The sequence below is a fragment of the Gekko japonicus genome, unplaced genomic scaffold (genome assembly GCF_001447785.1).
Source record: "Gekko japonicus isolate JY-2015 unplaced genomic scaffold, Gekko_japonicus_V1.1 scaffold299, whole genome shotgun sequence".
NCBI classification, from domain to species: Eukaryota; Metazoa; Chordata; class Lepidosauria; order Squamata; family Gekkonidae; genus Gekko; species Gekko japonicus.
Window position 1 is genome coordinate 282,037 of NW_015170896.1, and position 5,800 is coordinate 287,836.

General features: G+C 51.3%; 1 protein-coding gene across 1 annotated transcript in view; it reads right to left on the reverse strand.

The window, feature by feature from the left end:
- LOC107116601 (tetraspanin-4-like) overlaps nucleotides 1–2,514 on the reverse strand; it is a 17,610-nt gene extending 15,096 nt beyond the window's left edge. Inside the window, exon 1 of the mRNA XM_015418541.1 lies at nucleotides 2,336–2,514. The gene's annotated coding sequence lies outside the window, so the exon portion shown is untranslated. The remainder of the gene's footprint in view (nucleotides 1–2,335) is intronic.
- Nucleotides 2,515–5,800: the final 3,286 nt, after the last annotated feature.

Sequence of the window (5,800 nt, forward strand, 5' to 3'; positions counted from 1 at the left end):
AGAGTGTTGGACTGGATGGGCCTTTGGCCTGATCCAACTTTGGCATCTCTTATGTTCTTATGTTCTCTGTGCCCTGTTGTTGGCCCCCCAGAGAAACTGGTTGGCCACCGTGTGAGACAGGATGCTGGACTAAATGGACTAGTGGTCTGATCCAGCAGGGCTCTCTTTATGTTCTTAATGCCTCTTCTGATTTAAACATGATGCTGGCTGTGGGAAAAGAAATCCCTTGGGGTAAGGGCCAGATTAGGACAATCTGAGCTCCTAAACTATGTCAAGTTTACAGGAAGAGGCCTCCTCAAACCCAAGAGATTCCCACTTAATGTTCTTTAGTGCTACCTCCAACATGAAAAAGTCAAACTCTGCACTGCTCTCAGACGTGGGGGAGAGGGTATTTTTATTAAGAAACAGCAGAGGGGAAAGGGGAAAGGGTTAAAAAACCCTTTCCTTGTAATATGACTCCAATCCGGAAACCCCTTTTTCCTGGGCTGCCTTTCAACCCTGAAAAAATGCAAACTGAGGTAAAATAACTTGGCTTAGCCTTTGGGGGGGAGGGGGCAAAACAGAGAGAGAGTTACGGCTGCTATTTCCAGTTTCAGTAGACAGAAAGGACTCCCAGCAAGGCTTATAGGCCTACTCTAGGTATAGTCACAGTTCAGCACAAAAAGCAGGACATCTGAAGACCTCATAATCAATGCTCTCTCTAAGCTGTGGAGTCTTGTGAGCAAAAATTCTACTTTGTGAGCTCCTGGCATTAAAGTTGTGAGTGAGTAAATTTGGCTACTGCATAAATTAGTTTGCTCTGGAGCCAGCCTTCCTGAGCTAAGACAAAAATGTGTGAACTAGAGGCTAAAAAACTGTGAGCTAGCTCGCACTAACTCAGCTTAGAGGGAACGCTGCTCATAATAACTATGTCATCATGACCAATGTTCCCTCTAAACTGTGGAGTCTTGTGAGCAAAAGTTCTACTTTGTGAGCTACGGGCATTAAAGTTGTGAGCGAGTAATTTGGCTACTGCATAAATTAGTTTGCTCTGGAGACATCCTTCCTGAGCCAAGACAAATATGTGTGAGCCAGGGGCTAAAAAACTGTGAGCTGGCTCACACTAACTCAGCTTAGAGGGAACACTGATCATGACTGCTGAAATTGTCACCCAAATTAGAGCAAAGGGATGGGGAGGAATGCCCCCCTCCCTCCCTCCCTCCCAACACGGTGCTTATAGCATCCAAGGACTGGGTATTGGGGCAGGGCTGTGAATTCAAGAGATTGAAGGATGGATTCCAAGGAATACCCTGGCAGGATCAAACTGTCCGAGACTCTATCTATGGCCCTTCCTCCATTTTATCATCACACCACCCCTGTGAGGCAGGCTTTTCTGAGAGAGAATCACCAACCCACGGTGAACTTGTTGGCTGAGCCCAAGTCTTCTCATTCAAACTCCAGCTCTCCACACCACACTGGTTCCATATATAGGCAAGATCCCGCACTCTCCTAACATGTTTCATTTGGGAGAGGGGAAGCACAGACTGCGACCCATTACCATGCCGTGGTCTAATTAAAAGTCACTTCAGAAAGAAAAGAGACATTTTTCTTCCATGACTCATGAGACTGGATGGGACGGTGGGGAATTACTTGTCTGTATTGGGCCGAGGGATATTAGTCTTGGGGGTACCCTGATTTCCACCATATGTGGGGAGGGGACACAGAACAGAGGCCGCCTCTCCCCCTACTTTTGGAAAGCCCCTTGTGACCGTAGAAAAGGGAATCGCCAAGTTTTACGCAGTTCCCCCCACATTCCACACACTGCATTTTCAGCCTTTCCTGCCAGGAACCCACCACCACCATTCTTGACATCCAACCACCCATTCCAGATCTGGGGGCCAAGAGAGCTCCCGCCCCTAGCAGCTAACCCCCCTGGGGAGAAATAAAATATAATCCAGATTCCATCTACACACACACACACACACACCGGTCTCACTTCTGGATTTAGAGAAACACAATTTTTTAAAAAAGATTTCCATTTCTCAGTTGTTCTGAAGGGGCTGCATATCTTTGCTACATGAAGCCAGAGATCTGTTTCTTTTGTCTGGCTTTTAACAAAGCGCATTCACCTCGGAAAGTTGCCGACCATGCACACCTGGGGCCTGGAAAATCCACGGCGCCCCGAAAAATTCCATAGGGCAATCCATCAAAATCCCCCTCCCCATCTCTAGTTGTCTCCTGTTTCTTTCTCTGCCCAGTATCCCAATCCTGGTTCTGCGCATCTACCCCTCCTCTCCCCTCCCTCATCCCCACCACACCAGCACCACCACCGACTTCGCTGGCCTGCGCCTCTCACCTTGGCCTTGGGGCGGGAAGGTCTGGGGAGGGAGCGTGGATCTGGGGGCTGGGACCCCTTTCCACAGCCACTTAGAGCGCGGAAAGGGGATTCTTCTCGGCTGGGATGCAGGATGGGAGGGAGGGGAAGCAAATTCCAGGCACGGGACAGGGGGAAGGAAATGGGTGGGAAGAAAGCGGGGCAGGATGGGGGGGCGTGTTTGAGGAACTGGGGAGGAGCCCAAGGGGCTGGGGAAGGGGAGCTGGCTGGCGGGGCAGGGACCGGGGGGGGGTTCCAGGCGGGGTTGGGCTCTAGACCCTCTTGGCTGTCTTTGAAACATTTCTCTGCAAAGCGCCCCCCTCCAACTCAGCAGCACCGGGTGAGCATCAGCCCAGGGTGTGTGTGTGTGTGTCTGCTCTAAGGAGCGTTCTGCGGAACTCGGAAGCTGGCACCCCTCTGCACCTTTACGAATTTTTCGGGAACTCGGCGTCACGCAAGGAAATCCGATGATCTTCCCAGCGTGTTTCTTTAAAAGGGGGAATATCAGCCCCTGTGCGATCTGGGCTGCTTGCGGGATGGGGAGGAGGACGAGTGAAATTATGCTTTTCACTGCTGGAATAAACTGGCCCAGTTTGAGGGTAGAGGAGGGGCACGCCCGTCCTTATAATACGCACAACACCCATGTAAGGTAGGCCGGGGTCATGATTATTCCCCACCACCCCCCGCCTTGCAAACAGGCGCGTCTGAGAATGAGAACAATGAGCCACTGAAGAAAGAGAAGAAACAGGGGAAGAAGAAGAAGAAGAAGAAGAAAATTTGGATGAAAGCCCTGTGATTGCCGGCCAAAAATGGAAGATCGATGTTATTTTTAGTGAAGGGGCGGGATCTTGGACTCCGCTCGGGAGGGGAGGGGAGGGGCCGGCTCTGCGGCCACGGCGCTTCTGCCTCCGCCTCCTGCCGCGCTTCTGTTGCGCGCGGGCTCCCTCTAGCGGCCGGATCAGAGACAGCACAAAAAAGCCGGCTTGCTGCGCCAGCGTCGGAGAGCGACACAGGAAAGAGGCCGAGTGAGAAGCCGGAGGCTGCGAGAGGGTGAGAAGAAGAAGAAGCGAGAGGTCGGCTTGGCAAAGCAGGCTGAGGTCGGCCTGGTCAAGGGGGGGAGGCGGCAGACCTGGGGGGAGGCGGGACGTGGATTCGGGGAGGAAGGGGCCGAGTGAAGGAGGACCGTGGGAAGAAGGAACAGGCGGGGCTCCAGGAAGGGCTGGGGAGGAAGAGCGAGGGCTGCGGAGACACATTCGGGGAAACTTGGGGGCACGGCTCTTGCATTGCGTCCTTTGGCCGGGCCCCGCGCCTGTAGAGGAGGTGCAGACATTCATACAGGGGACGTTTTCTACGAAGCGACCGGATGGGGTCGCGGGAGGAAGTTGCGTCTGTCGGGGGGTTCGGGCAGTGCCCTGGCCTGCGCATTTGCAAGGGTCTTTACAGACCTGTTGGGTTCTGATCCGCGTGGTCAGTGATTGTAAGACCTGCGGGTTGCGAACCCTGTAACCGAATCCAGGCCGGTTTCTCTGACAGGTAATTGACCCCGCTAGAAAGCGCTAACGGGACATGTGCGCTCCCTCCAGCTCTGCCATCTTGGCCATGGGGCTGGAGAGGCAGGAAACAGCCACGAGGAAGGTGGATTGGCCATTGCATGAGGGCTCACTGGGGACTGGAGGAATGAAAATGAGAAAAGCTTACTCATACCACTTGGCACGTGCTCGGCAGATTTTATACCCTGACTTTTCACCCTTCCAGGCAGTTTACGTAGCTCAGAAATCAACAGCACTTAGTAGTATTATTTTGATTTGAATTGTTTTAGGAACATAAGAGACGCCAATGTTGGATCAGGCCAAAGGCCCATCCAGTCCAACACTCTGTGTCACACGGTGGCCAGAAATACCAGGTGCCATCAGGAGGTCCACCAGTGGGGCCAGGACATTAGAAGCCCTCCCACTGTTGACCACCCCCCAAGCACCTGGAAGACAGATCATCACTTGCCCCAGAGCCCCTATCTATACCTTGTGGCTAATAGCCACTGATGGACCTCTGCTCCATATGCTTATCTAATTCCCTTTTGAAGCCGTTCATGCTTTATGATGATGTTAACAGATTTTAATTGTTATTTATATACTATGTACTATGTTTTAACGAATGTAAGCCGCCCTGAGCTTGCGTAGCGGGGAGGGCAGGGTATAAGTTGAATAATTAATTAATTAATTAAATGCTAATAACCCTTAGACTAGTAAAGGGATCCCCAACCTTTTTGAGCCTGGGGCCACATCTGGAATTCTGACATGGCATGGTGGGTGCAGCAACAAAATGGCCGCCACAGTAGGTGGAGCCAGTCACAAAATGATTGCCACAACTTCAATAACACACTCTAGATCCTCCCACTGTGGTGGCCTTGCTGGACAAAAGCCCTACCTGGCCCCACTCATTTTGGGAGCCACGGTGCTGTCGGCGACCACATTGGGAATTTTTAACTGGGCTTTGTTGGCATTGAGGCATTATTTTCTCACTCTAGAGGCTAAACAAGTTGTCCCTGATGCCCAATGAGGGGGTTTCACAGAAAGGGCGCGACAGTTGTGTGGGAAGGGGGACTGAACCTGAGCAAGAAACTGCTTGTCTAAAGTGATGGTAGGTGGTTTCTGAGGCAGAATTTGAACCAGGAACTCCTTAGCTCGCCGGCCTAACCGTTGTGCTTCACCTCTGCTCACTGGCATTGACTAAGGCTAGATTTTAACAGGACGCTGGGGGAGGAATGACAGTGCTTAGCTGTACAACTTGGAGAGAGTTGACAAAGAGAACTTTTTCTCCCTCTCCCAAAATACTAGAACTCGAGGGCATCCAAAGAAACTGATGGGCAGAAGATTCAGGACGGACAAAAGGAAATACCTACCATATTTACATAGCGAGGATGTAGTGACAGCCACAGGCATAGACAGCTTTAAAAGGGGATCAAATAGATTCATAGAGTCATGGTGTTCAAATAGAATCTGGTGACTAAAGGGAACCTCTACATTCAGAGACAGTAAACCTCCTCTGAATCCCATTAGAACATAAGAAAAGCCAGTGTTGGAACAGGCCAATGGCCCATCCAGTCCAACACTCTGTCACACAGTGGCCAAAAATACCAGGTGCCATCAGGAGGTCCACCAGTGGGGCCAGGACACTAGAAGCCCTTCCCCCAAAGCACTGTCCCCCCCAAGCACCAACAATACAGAGCATCACCTGCCCCAGACTGAGAGTTCCTATCTATACCTTGTGGCTAATAGCCACTTATGGACCTCTGCTCCATATGTTTATCCATTTCCCTCTTGAAGCCATCCATGCTTGTAGCCGCCACCTCCTGTGGCAGTGAATTCCATGTGTTAGTCACTCTTTGGGTGAAGAAGTACTTCCTTCTTGCCACTTTAGTTACAACTCAGTTCCCTAAGAAATAAAAAC